This window comes from Sorex fumeus, unplaced genomic scaffold (assembly GCF_029834395.1).
Source record: "Sorex fumeus unplaced genomic scaffold, SorFum_2.1 ptg000198l, whole genome shotgun sequence".
NCBI lineage: Eukaryota > Metazoa > Chordata > Mammalia > Eulipotyphla > Soricidae > Sorex > Sorex fumeus.
In genome coordinates, this window is record NW_026606255.1 from 617,324 (window position 1) to 631,339 (window position 14,016).

Here is a 14,016-nt window from a genome sequence, read left to right on the forward strand (position 1 = left end):
ACGAGGGGCCCTGGGGACCTGGTCTCCCTGGAAGTGGCCACCTCTCCATGACACTGAAGAGTTTGGCATCCCACAGAGAAACACCTTCTAGCATCTGTTTCTGCACATGTTTTCTCCTGCCTCTGGCTTGGCATGGGAATACGCCAGGTGCTCTCTTTCCTTCCTTTGACTCAGCAGCCTAGCCCCCTGGCTGGGTACCCCTTCCCTGCCTCCAAATCTGATGGCTGCTCCTCCTTTTTTTAACTTCCTCCTCCTCTTCCTCCTTTTCCTCCTCCTCCTCCTCCTTCTCTTTCTTTTCTTCTTCTTTCTCTTCTTCCTCCTTCTCCTCTTCCTCTTCCTCCTCCTCTCCTCCTCCTCCTCTCCTTCTCCTCCTCTTCCTCCTCCTCCTCTCCTCCTCTTCCTCCTCCTCCTCTCCTCCTCTTCCTCCTTCTCCTCTTCCTCCTCCTCTCCTCTTCTTCCTCCTCTTCCTCCTCTTCCTCCTCTTCCTCCTCTACTTCCTCCCTTGGTCAGAGGGAGTCAAAATTGAGGTTGAGAGGAAGACAAAGGGGAGAGTTAGAGCTGTGTGAGGCCTGGGGCATGGGGGCGGGGGGTGTCACTCGTCATCAGGACCTGTGGGCGAGCAGGCGGTGCCACCTGCTCACTGGATGGGAGCCATCCTGCAGGCCAATGCTTAGAGCCAGGGCGATAACCAGCCCTAATGCAGTTACCGCTCCCCATCACATTGGACAGGTCCGTGGGGCTCCCCAGGTGCCCCGCAGCTCCGAGAGGCTCCCACACATGTGTCTTCACTCCTGTCTGAGCGTTTGGACAGCTGCATGCAGGGACGGTTCCTCCCCCTCCAGGGAGAGTGATCTTTTAGCAGCCAGTCCACACACAGCAGGCTGGCCAGGGCGTAAAGAGATCTCAGCAGCTGGCCGGGTGAGACTAGCCAGACCATGCAAAGCGATTGCAGGGCGATTGGCAAGGTGGTGATGGAAGAAGGGGGGTGGGGGCAGACCCCATCCTTCTGGCCATGCTCCAGTCCGCCCCCCAACTCTCTCCCCTTCTCCCAGCCCCCCAGCTTCCCAGGGCGTTTTAAAGTGCAGTGAAAAACACCAGCGCCGGCTGGGCCCTCTCCAGGCCTGTGGAGATAGGGCCCAGCTTACAGCACACATGTGCCTTTGTTCGGCCTGACCACGTGCTCTGTTTGTACAGCAGCATGTGGTACCACAGGGAGGAAATCGAACCAACCCTGAAAGTTCAAGGAACAGCCAAGCACTGCTGGGAAGCGGCAGGGCCAGGCCGGGGTGAGGCTCCGAGGCGGAGACTGGCCGGCTGGGTGGGGCAGGGCCCAGACACGGGCTTCTCCCGGGACACTCACTGCCCTTTAGCTGTGGACTGGACGCTTTCTGGTTGAAAAAGCCTCCTACAGCCTCGATCTCATTTAATCACTCCAAAAACATGCGGGCTAAAGCACCTCTTCTTGGGGGAGAGGAGGAGAGATGGGAAGGAGCCCCAGAACCTTAACTAGGTGGGCTGAGGCTTCTAGGACCTAGCCAGGCAGATCAGCTCAGGACCCATAGCAGAGGAAAGCAGTCTTTCAGCCTCCTAACTCTCTCCCTCTCTCTCTCTTTCTCTCTCCCCTCCCTCCCTCCCTCTCTCTTTCTCCTTCCCTCCTTCCCTCTCTCCTTCCCTCCTTCCCTCTCTCCTTCTCTCTTCCTCTCTCTACCCCTTCCCTCCCTCCCTTCCACTCTCTCTCCCTGCCTCCCTCCTTCCTTCTCTCCCTCCCTCTCTTCCGTTCCTCCCTCTCTCCCTCTCTCTACCTCCTTCCCTCCTTCCCTTCCTCACACCTTCTCTCTCCCTCCTTCCCTCCCTCCCTCTCTCCTTCTCTCCCTCCCTCTCTCCTTCCCTCCCTCCCTCTCTTTCTTCCTCCTCTCTCCTTCCCTCTTTCCCTCCCTCCCTCCCTCTCTCTCCCTCACCTGTTCCCTCCTTCCTTCCCTCCCTCCCTTTTTCTCTCCCTCCCTTTCTCACTCTTTCACTCACTCTCTCTTTCTCTCTCTCTCTTTCTCCCTTATTCCTTTCCTCTTAACCCTCTCCCCTTCTTCCCTCCCTGCTTGGTGCCTGGCTGTGGCAGTAGCTGTTGCCTTTTTGGCTCTCTGGCTCTGCCTCATTTCTGAAGGCCAGCCTAGAACCTGCTCTTTCAGCAGAGTCTGTGGCTTTGCATTTGCCTGACACTTTGCATCACATCCTTGCTGCTTGAAATAGTGCTTTCTGCTGCCCACGGTCATATGCTAACCATTTGGACAATGAGTAGGATTTCACAGACTGAAAGGATGAGGGCAGTTAAAGGGGTAGGCTCCTAGTCACTTACATGCAAGATTTGTCAGGCCGAGGGATGAATGAAGAAATGGTTGAACTTGCAGAGGAAGGGGATGTTGGAAGCACAGTCCTCCAGTCTCTGTGTGTCTTCTAAAATGTCACAGGTCACAACACTCGCTGGCATCTGTGTTACTCATTAAAATATGGCATCTGGCTTCAGTGATGAACTCTGCTACTTTCATGGGACAGAAACACAACTCAGAGCAATTCAAGCATAAGAGAGGGGGTAATGGCAGAGATGGATAAGGACATGGGAGCGAGTAAAGGAGTCAGTGTTTTAAGGAGTTGCTCTCTCTTTCCTCAACGCTTTGCTCTGAACATTGAGTTATTCTTACAGACTACCTGACTACCCAGGAGAATAGAGCACTGCTGGCTGCTCCAGATTTATATCAAAGCACTCAATAGCCAGAAACAAAAATAAAGGCCCTTTTTCCCAACTAAAGGTCCCATAGAAAAAAATCTGAACATGGTTTGCATCCTCTGCATGTAGCCTGGGAGGGAGTTTTTTTGTTTGTTTGTTTGTTTGTTTGTTTTTAAAAAAGCCCTGCCTGGACCACCTGATCAGCACCTTAGCTTGGAACTGCATCTCTAAGCAGAAGGCGGCAGGAGGAGAAACAAGGAACAGCAAACTCACCCCTAGGCAACGTTGGATCTGAATGGAGCTGTTAGGCTTTCAAATGTCATCTCAGAGGAGTTCAAATGACCGGCAAAGCCATTCAGTGACTTCATTGAGACCTCTGCCTCAGTTGTCACTATGCTGGTGAATGTTTCTGAAAGACTTTAGTGATGGAGGATTTTTTTAATTATTTTTAATTTATTTATTTCCTAATTAAATCACAGATACACAGTTACAAAGTTGTTCATGATGGAGTTTCAGTCATATATTTCAGTCAAAATGTTCCCTTCATCAATGTGCATTTCCTACCACCTCATGGAGGACTTTGAAAATAAAGCATTTATATTCCACGGTCTTTTTTTGCCTATTTTAACCATTTAAAGGCACAAAACAAGAAATAAAAATTCTAACTTCTACTAGAATTTTTAAAATAAAGAATACTGGGGCTGGAGTGATAGCACAGCGGGTAGGGCATTTACCTTGCATGCAGCCAACGCAGGTTCGATTCCCAGCATCCCATATGGTCCCCTGAGCACCACCAGGAGTAATTCCTGGGTGTAAAGCCAGGAGTAACCCCTGTGCATCACCAGGTGTGAACCCCCCCCCCCCCCAAAAAAAACGCAAAAGAAAGAAAGAAAGAAAGAAAGAAAAGGGATGATGATAAGGGCCTGGAAATAGATGATGATTGCTTAACATTGTAAACGTATTTACTGCCACTGAGTTATGCACTTAAAATGGTTAAAACGTTAACCATGTGCATATTTTACCACAAAAATATTAAATATGTAACCGATTCCCTTCTCTATTCATTGGTTCACTCACTGACCATTTGTTTTACTTTTGTGTCAGAAGGAAATCTGGAATGTCTGGACATCTCTATGGATTAATGGGACCTACGTGACTGGATTGATCCTGAGTACTCTCAGCAATCTGAGTGAAATCCATGATGCCGTTGGATTCTCGGGTTGGAAGTGTCAGCACAGATCATTTTGTTGATCCTCCACTTGTCACTGAAGAGCGTTTCACTCCATCCATCCCGGACACCTAATTTATCCTAGACACAGATGTTGTAACTGTTTTAGAAACACCACTGACCAGAATCACTCTCCTGGCCTTTAGAAGCCAAACATAGGCCCAGTCTGGAAAGAAATTCTCAGGTGAAAAAAAAAATGTTAGTGGGTAGCCCCTCACCCCAACCCCCTATCACAGCATAATGAACTAATGAGCATTTTGCTGCCTCTAGTTCTTGTTAAACCCCCTTTAAAGAAAAGAAAAGCCCTTCTCTGCCCTGATCTTTTGGATGTGAAACTTTTCTCTAAAAGGAAAGAGGACTCATCCTGTTTGAGCTTCCCTAGGTAACGGGGAACGAGCTGGAGAAGGCTAGACGGTCCAGGTGGAAGTTTTCTGATCCACTGAGGTTTGGGAAACATTAAAAAGTATAATGTCATGCTTCCATTTCCTTCTGTCATGGTGGAGCATTTACAGAATCTATATTTCTCCAGTGAGATGGAGGCTCCTAAGGAGAAGAAGCCATTCCAGAAAGAATTTAGGACCTTTCTGCAGAGTTGGATGGGATCAGGGATGCCTCTAGCTTGTTGACTGTAATCTGTTCTCTCTCATATCCTCTCCTTTGGTTTTTTTTTTCTGCTATTTTTGAACACACCTGGAGATGCTCAGGGAACCATATGGGATGCTGGGAATCGAACCTGAGTCAGCTGCAATCAAGGCAAACGCCCTACCCGCTGACCTATCACTCCGGCCCTCCTTTCCATTTTTATCTCTCATGGAACCTTGATGTTTTACTTAAGAAAATGGTGCGGTGGGCAATTGTTTCTCTGCTTTGTACTAGGAGCCAAGCCCAGCAATGCTGAGCACCCCTTCTGGTGAAGCTCAGCTTAATGTTTGGCATTGAATCAGAACATTCAATGTTCCCATACCACCAGTACCATACCCAGCAGTGAGTACAAGCTCTACCACCTGGTTACATCCCCAACCCATAAATCAAACCTTTTGTTTGTTCTATTTGGGGGGCCATGCCTGGCAGTGCTCAGGGGATGGTACAAAGTGCCAGGGATTAAACCATGATTGGATGCATGCAAGGCAAGTGCCTTACCCACTGTACTATCTCTCCAACCCATAATAATGATTTAATGATTTAACTTCCTAGATTCTAAATTTCCAGCCCCATCCACATGAAGCTTTTTTTCTTTTGGTTTAGGACCACACCCAGCGATGCTAAAGACTTACTCCTGGCTCCGCACACAGGATCACTCTCTGTAGGGCTCCTGAATTATAAGGGGTGCCAAGGCTCCAACCCAGGTCAGGCACATGCAAGGCAATCACCCCACCTGCTGTACTGCCTCTCCAACCTCCACATGGATACTTTTTAAAGGTCTTTTTTGATATGTAATACTGCATCATCTTCCAGACAATTTTATTAATGCACAGTCTCACTAGCAATATAAGAGAGTATTTCCCTGGATGCTTTCCAACAAGAAGAAAAATCATTTCTTTCTATTATTTTCCCCAATTTTCTAAGCCTCTGCTTCTCGTTCAGTAATTAGTAAGGAAACTGAACTTTTTGTTCACGGGTAGTTCTATTCCATGTAGGCTTCTCTGGATATAGTGATATGTGGCTACCTGTCAAACTTTAATATGCCATAAGAATGTAATAGGCAGAATTTAATCTACTAGCAAATTTTAAGTGTGATTTGACAATACATCTGTTTGCCTCTCTTAACTGCGTCCATGTTTGGGCTATTCCCAACAAGTCCCCGTAACTTGGTATAGAGAGGCAGAGCGGAAGTCAAGGCTCGTGACATAACAGAGACCCAGACTAAGTTCAATTCCAGTTAAAGAGGTGAAGCGAGGTGAGTGGGGTCCTTATTTCATTCATGATAGCTCGCGGGCTCCCCCCTTTAATGCATTTAATGATCCTGTGAGCTTAATGACTGTTGCAATTAAAGCTAGCCTGCTTAAGCATTGTGATCACATTATGCTTGTTAGCGTCTGCCTTTGATAAAACATAATAGCAACTCGTCTCTTTCCCATCATAACTCATTCTAAATATTGCTTTTTGGTCCCTGTCCTTGCCCGGTTGATTTATGGCCTACCATTCCTAGGAGGTACACTGAAAAGAAAGTTAGGAGTTGAGTCGTTCTCCCCGAGCCTGGGCCAGAGGGCAGCCAACAGGGAGACCGGTGTCTGCCTGATCCTCCTCAGAGTAGAAATAAAAGTGAGAGTGGCAATCAGGAATTCAATGAGGCTGGTTATACAAAAGAGAAATATTAGCTTTTTGTGACCTCTTTGCCCTTCCTCCCTTTGGAAGGGGAAATTCACAAAGGCCAGGTCTCCTCTAGGAAGGCTTGAAATATTTATTTATCTTGATCATCCAAGAGAACATATCGAAGAGTCAGGACCAAAAAAGGATCTGGAAAGACTACATCTTCTTTGTCTTCTCAACTCCACCAAGAGCATTTCCACATAGATACTTGACATAAAAGTTGAACATGAACTTGGTGAAATTGACCAATGTTGACAATTTTAAGGCAGTGAAAATAAAAAAAACAACCCTCGATTTTATCTTTTGTTAGATTATCTCTACCCTCATTCCCAAGTCTTTAGAATCCTTCTTATTCTCTTCTTCACTTTGCTCCCACAAACCAAACCTCAGTCTTTTGTGCTTTCAGTCTAAATATTTTTCTGGAAAAAAGACACCAGTGTCTAGTGTTATTTTAATGCAAACCCATAGCCCTTTGATCTAGAAACTTTGTCCTTACTAGTAACATTCATACAATGCACTTAGAATCAAGAAGGTTTCAGCTATATACGTGTAATAAAACTAAGTAGTTCCCCAAATGACAAAACATAGAATTTTAGATGGGAAATGTATATAGGGGTACACCATTAAGTTCTTGGACAACAGTAGACTATATCGTTATTCAGTTGCAACGAAATCTCTCATGATGTTCCATAAATAAGAAATAAAGGTGGCTTGATTTCACACCCAGAATAAGAAATCACACATTTTCTCTGCAGCCCTATATTTCAACAAAATTCCGTGTGTGTGTGTGTGTGTGTGTGTGTGTGTGTGTGTGTGTGTGTTGGGGATTGATCCCAGAGACTCCTACATCTAAGTCTTGGTCTCTGCAACTTAGAGGCTCATCCTTGACCTCATCCTTACTCTCCTTTGAGAGTAATTTGATCTCTCAAATTACTTTTGAGAGACTGAGTGCTTTAATATAAAATACCCTAGGCCCCAAATAAAAGGACTCGAGAGCTTCTTTCTTCTCTTATGCTGGGGTAATGTTGGTTTCCTGGAGTTTTCAAATTTACAGTGCTGCTGCACCACAGCCGCCACTGAATCTCACTATCTCCTCTCCAGTGTCCACTGCGCCCTTTTGAACCCACCACTGTCCCCTTGGCGGGGGGAGAGGGTCTTGTTTCTCTGGTCTGAGTCTTTGGCTTGTCACTTGGACGTCAGCTCTTCCTCTGCTTCACCACCTGTGCATAAGGCCCCCTCCCGTTGATCATCGATTTGCTCGAGCGGGCCCAGTAACGTCTCCATTGGAGACTTTGTTGTTACTGTGTCTGGCATATTTGTTGTTACTGTGTGCATAAGATGATGGGATATTTGTCTTCCTCCTTCTGAAGTAACTCCCACAGTTTGACTGCCTCCAGTTTACTGGTGTTGAAGCCACAAAGGCAGGATTTCATCTTCTCTGTGTCTGAGCGGTATTCCCATGTGCATCTACACTGCATCTGTATCCCGGCGTCTGCACTGAGCATGTGGGTCGTTCCCAGATAGATCTTCACTATCATTAGTAGCTCGACAGCGAATCTAGTGTGCACACATATGTTTTAGTGTTATTGATGTGTGCTCTGGTTAGAGACCTAGGAATAGATTCACTGGTGCATAGGATAGTTCTGCTCTTCATTTTGTTTTTGCATTTTGGGCCACACCAGATACTTGGGAGTTACTCCTTGCTCTGCACTCAGGAATCCTTCCTTAGTGAGCTCAGGGAAGCATTTAGGATACTGGGGACTGAGCTAAGTTGGGTCACGTGCAAGGCAACTGCCCTACCCACTGTGCTACCTCTCCAGTTCCCTTTACATGTTTTGTTTGTTGTCTTTTTTTTTTTTTTTTAGAAATCTCTGTATGGTTTTCTATAGTGATGGGACCAGTTTGTATTTCTGCCAGAGTGAAGGGGGATTTCCTTTCCATTAGTGTTTATTTCTGGATTTGGGGGTACAGGACATTTCAGAAGCATTGTTGGACTCTGCCTGCTTTTTCTCCTTGAGTAAATGACTTTAACTTCAACAAAGCTCAGTCTCCTTATCTATGAAAAGAAGGATTTGAGGAAGGAACATAACTCAGCAAGCTGGTTTTCAGACGTTGCTTGCTAGAAGCTCAGGTCCAGGACTTCATGGTCCTCCAGAGACAAGTAGGCAGAGCCCCTGGACACCACCAGGTGAGGCCCAAGATCAAACAACAGAGAAGATGAGTTGTACTGTCACTATTAGATTAGTTCAAACAGCTTTGAGGTTTTGGGGTTTTGTTTTTTGGTTTTGGTTAGATTTTTGTGTTTTGTTTTTCTTTTTTTTTTTTTTTTTGGTTTTGAGTTTTGGTTATGGGGCCACACCCAGCAATGTTCAGGGCTTACCCCTAGTTCTGTGCCCAGGAATCACTCCTGGTGGATTCAGGGATCACCTGGGATGCCAAAGATTCAACCTGGGTCAACCATGTTCAAGGCAAATGCCCTCCCTACTAGTTTTTAATTGCTATGATTCTGTACTGCTATTCTGATTGCATCCAGTGGAGATTAGAGTAGAACTTTGCCAGTTTTTCCTTTCAAGACTTTTTTCCCATGAAGATACTCATTCTGAACCTGTCCCCTTGGATAGACTGCCTCGGAAAATAGAAAATTATGTAAAAGCTTTTGAGGAAAGTCAGATAATAATATGACGCACACATAAACATACACCCACACCTCTCATGTGAGTTTCTAGTTCTCCTCAGGGGGATAAATTAGATAATATAATAACACAAAAAATGAGATAATATAGGAACATAAAAATCTTTTATTCTATTTTTAATGTACGCTTGATTTACCCTTTAATTTTTATGTATTTCTATTTACATACCATGATCTACAGAAAACTGCTTCCTTCCAGAATTTCTGTAGTCAGCATCTTAGATTTGTCAGTTGCCTAAATCTGTACGTCTTGGGAAATAATAACAACCTCAACAACAAAAGCCCAGACTTACATGCTGTCTGATGGTTTGTAGTATTTAGTGTTAATGTCACATGCATCAACATTCTATTCTTGGAAATCAATCATTGATTAACATTCAGTACATTTCCTATTAAGATGGGGTGATTTTTCAAAAACATCCTCCTAAGGGACCCGAAGAGATAGTATAGTTTTTCTCTTGCACACGGCCAACCCGGGTTCAATTGCTGACACCCCATATGGTCCCCCAAGCCCCATTAGGAATGATCTCTGAGCACAGAGCCAGAAGAAAGCCCTGAGCACGTCCAGAGGTGGTCCAAAAGTCAAAAAATGAAATTAAAACACCCTCTCTAGGGCTGAAGAAGCAGCTGAGCTGAGCTCCTGCTCTGCCAACAGGAGGTCTGGCTCCATCCTTGGCACCTTGGTCCCCTACACACTGCCAGGCATGGTCCCTGCCCTCAAAATGCTTCTCCTAAAAAATACAAAGTCAGGGGCTGGAGCGATAGTACAGCGGGTAAGGTGTCTGCCTTCCATGCGGCCAATCCAGGTTCAATCCCCAGCATCCATATGGTCCCCAGAGCACCACCAGGAGTATTTCCTGAGTGCAGAGCCAGGAGTAACCCCTGAGCATTGCTGGGTGTGACCCAAAAAAAAAACAGAAAGGAAAAAAGAAATACAAAGTCAGCCACTCAAGTTGAAAATCATTTGTATTGTGAAGGTTGGGCATCTAAACTGTGCAGAGGAATGCAGGAGGTTGGGGGCCGGGGGAGTAGCAGGTGTCTATGGGATATTCTAAAGTCGCTGTTGTTGTGGGGACCATTCCTGGCAGTGCCTGGGGTCCACAGGGACTGTGCCCGGTGGTTCTGAGAGTGGGGGCTCATGGGATCAGGGATCAAATCCGAGGCCTCCCGCCTACCAGGCATATTCTCTATGGCTTGGGGCTTCGGTGGGACAAACATCATGACAAGCAATAGATTTGCAGGATCTCCTTTCTCGGTCTTCTTCTTCAGTCAAGCTGCCAATCAACTATTGCTTTCTGAACATAGATGACAGTTTTATCCCAGCTCTGCGAGCACTTTGCAGGGACTCCAGATCTCTGTGTCTTGGTGGGAGCAGTCATGGGACAGGGTGCCTCCATGCTAGGCTCTGGGGACGCCATGGCAGTAAATCCAGCTGTAGCAGGACTCATAATGTCATTTGGAGTGAGGCACCTCCCAAGTGGTACTCAGGGCAACCAAAGGTCACCCCAGGTATTGCACGGCCCCTTGGTCCAGTCGTTCAGGGCTAGGCCCAGGGATGAGGTACTGTTTGTCCTCCAGATCTGCCACCTCTGTGCTCCACACTCAGGGGTTTCCAGAGCGACAACCAGATATGCTTAGAGGGTCAGATGGTGCGGGGACTCGAAGCCATGTCAGATGCATGCCCTTGTTTTTCCCTTATCCTCTCAGCCACCTCCCCACCCCAGCAAGACTCAGTTCCAACAGAAAGAAGATATGTAGGGCCGGAGCAATAGTACAGTGGGGAGGGCATTTGCCTTGCACGCAGCCAACCCAGATTCGATCCCTGGCATCCCACGTGGTCCCCCCAGCTAGGAGTGATTCCTGAGTGCAGGGCCAGGAGTAACTTCTGAGCATCACCAGGTCTGCCCTCCACAAAACAAAAAAAAAAGAAAGAAAGAAAAAGAAAAGAGCTATGAAAGTTCACTGTGAAACCCAGGCTCCAGTGCTCAGTTGACATAGGGAAGGATCTGCTGAAGGGCAAGTGTGGAGGGGAAAATATCCCTTTTCCTGAAGTGCTCCAGGGTGGTCTTCCCAGGAGTGAAAAGGGAGCATGCAAGAGGGATGGGCTGGCAAGGAGAAAGAAGTGGTGTTGGGCCAGAGTGATAGTACAGCAGGTAGGGCATTTACCTTGCATGTGGCCAACCTGGGTTCGATTCCTGGCATCCCCTAAGCACTGCCAGGGTTAATTTCTGAGTGCAGAGCCAGGAGTAATGCCTGTGCATTGCTGGGTGTGACTCAAAAAGCAAAAAAAAGAAGGAGAAGGAGGAGGAGGAGAAGGGGGGAGAAAGGAAGGTAAGGAGGGGAAGGAGAGGAAGAAGAGGAGGAGGAGGAGGAGGAGGAGGAGGAGGAGGAGGAGGAGGAGGAAGAGAAGGGGAGAAGGAGAAGGAGAAGGAGAAGGAGAAGGAGAAGGAGAAGGAGAAGGAGAAGGAGAAGGAGAAGGAGAAGACGACTCTCTACCCCCCTCACAGTTTTTGTCCCCATCCGTACAGAGCCTAGAGGCAGGAGGAAGACCAGAGGGCTCAGGGGAGCAGCACACCAGGCCCCCCGGGGCTCCAGGTCTCCCTCAGACTCAATAACTAGGAGGTTACAGCCATAGCACAGCCTGTCGGGCACCTGCCTTACTCAGATTCCAGCCGCAGCACCCCCTAGGGTCCACCAAGCCCTGCCATGAGTGATCCCTGAGCACAGAGCCAGGAGGAAGCCCTGAGCACCACTGGGTGTGGGCTCCCCTCCCCCCACAAAATAAAAGTCAGCAACTAAAGATCATTGCGGTGTCTTCGCTCCATGCTGGTGGGTGTTGTCATGCCTTTACCAGCTGTGAGAACATTTAAAAACCACAATATGTGTCCCTAAATGTGCATGTCAGAAGCAGGAGACACTATTCTAAGTAGAAACTGTGATCCCAGTCCCTGTGCAAGGCACCTTGCAGTTTACAAAGCTCTACCCCCGGGCCTCTTTCCTTTGCTCTTTGAGATAAGCATTGTTATCAACATTCTACTGATTTAAAGGAAAAACAGAAACACAAGCATGATGCACTGCAATGCGCTGAATCACCTGAGCAAGTGACAGTTTGCATCTCAGATGTCTGGCTCCACCACGGTGCTGTCTGACCGGGTTGCTCCCAAGAAGTCCCAGTCTCCTTTCCCTCCTTCCCGCCTTTCCATCACTGTCACCGGCTTCTTTCTTCTTGGCTTATACCATACAGAGGGTTCTGTTTAGACTGGGTTTGGACTCTTCAAAGCAATTCTCTACTTTCAAAGTGTCTTCACACCTCATTTATCCTTACAACTTCTCAGGTAATTCAGACAAATTGGGAACTTTTTTCTAACTATGCCAAGGACTGGAGGACTGGAGGGGGTGCGAAGGGGCTTTAGGTGGGGCAAGAATGGGAGCAGAGGTTTACCCAGCCTGGAACCTGGTACCAGCCTGGGCTGGGAGCTGGGCTGGGAGCTGGGCTGGGTTGGGCTGGGTTGGGCTGGGTTGGGTTGAACTGGGCTGGGATCAACTGGGCTGGGCTGGGCTGGGCTGGGCTGGGCTGAGCTGGGAGCTGGTCTGGATTGGGCTGGGTTGAGCTAAACTGGGCTGGGCTGGACTGGGCTGAGAGCTGGGCTGAGCTGGGCTGAGCTGGGCTGAGCTGGGCTGGGTTGAACTGGGCTGGGCTGGGCGGGGCTGGGGATGGTGCTGGGCTGGCAGCTGGGAGCTATATAGACCTGCAGGCCCACACCTTGAGGTTAGGGAGTTCTTACATTCTAATGCTCTATTCCTTCCCAGGTTGACATCTTCCTAGAAAAATAGGTTTATATTCCCTCTTGATCACAAATCACAAATTCCCTCTTGATAAATTCCATTTTTGTGGTATTTTTTTTTTTGTACTGCCAAAGCCTTTTTCAATATTTGTTTGCACAAGAAAAGCAGTTCTTGTTATGTGATTTTAAGTGACCCTCTCACTTCTGAGCTCTAAGAGGGTGACTCCAGGAACCCAGTAGAAGCCACCAGAGGAGCAGAATCCCAGAGCCCACCCTTCCCTGAGCCCAGCTGCTCCCCACAGGCAGACAGGGGATGTGAAGAGACAGGTCAGGCCACACAGAGCTACTCTGAACCCAAGTATGGCAGGAAATAGGGCACCTGGTAAAAGTCTGATATCTGCTCTGTCTGTGGGGTCCTGGGTCACCAGTCGCCTTTAAAACTGTCAGGTAATGGGGTTGGAGCAATAGTACAGCGGGTAGGGCAATTGCCTTGCACATGACCGACCCGGGTTTGATTCCCAGCATCCCATATGGTCCCCCAAACACCACCAGGAGTAATTCCTGAGTGCATGAGCCAGGAATAACCACTGTGCATCACCGGGTGTGACCCAAAAAGCAAAATAATGATAATAAAATTTAAAATAAAATAAAATAAAACTGTCAGGTGAAGCCAAAGGTAACAGCTTAACCCAGGAGTTCAGGATGTATTCCCCGCTCCTCATATCCCCAAAGTACAAAGCCAAATGCTGAGAATGCAAGGTGGGCTGTGTTCTTGAGCTCAGATCTCATGAGTAAGTAAACCCAAGATGCTTAGTGAGTATCTCTGCATCCCTGTTCTGTGGGAAACACAAAGTATTGTGTAACTTTGGGCAACTCATTTTCTATTACTTATTCCCAGCTTCCCGGGCTGGGAAATGAGGGTGCCATTAATACTGGCTCTTCCGAACTGCAGAGCAATTGTCAGGTTCTAATCAGGTAGTACATATAGAAGGGTCTGAGCCTCCCATGACAGGGAAACACAAAGTTATATAATAACACAATGATTCATCGGCTCTTACTGTGTTTCTCGAGGTACCTGCAATTCAAGGTTACATGTACCAAAGACCAGTAACTGCATGAAGAGTCAGTCATGGCAAAGACCATAGGTGGTGTGGCGGGACAATGTGTAACTGTTTTCAAGTGTGAATTAAAAAATAGACAATAATCGGGTCATCGGAAGTGGTATGGACAGGCTCTGGGATAGAAGCGACTCTGCATCTGGTCATGAAGGTGACTCAGTTGC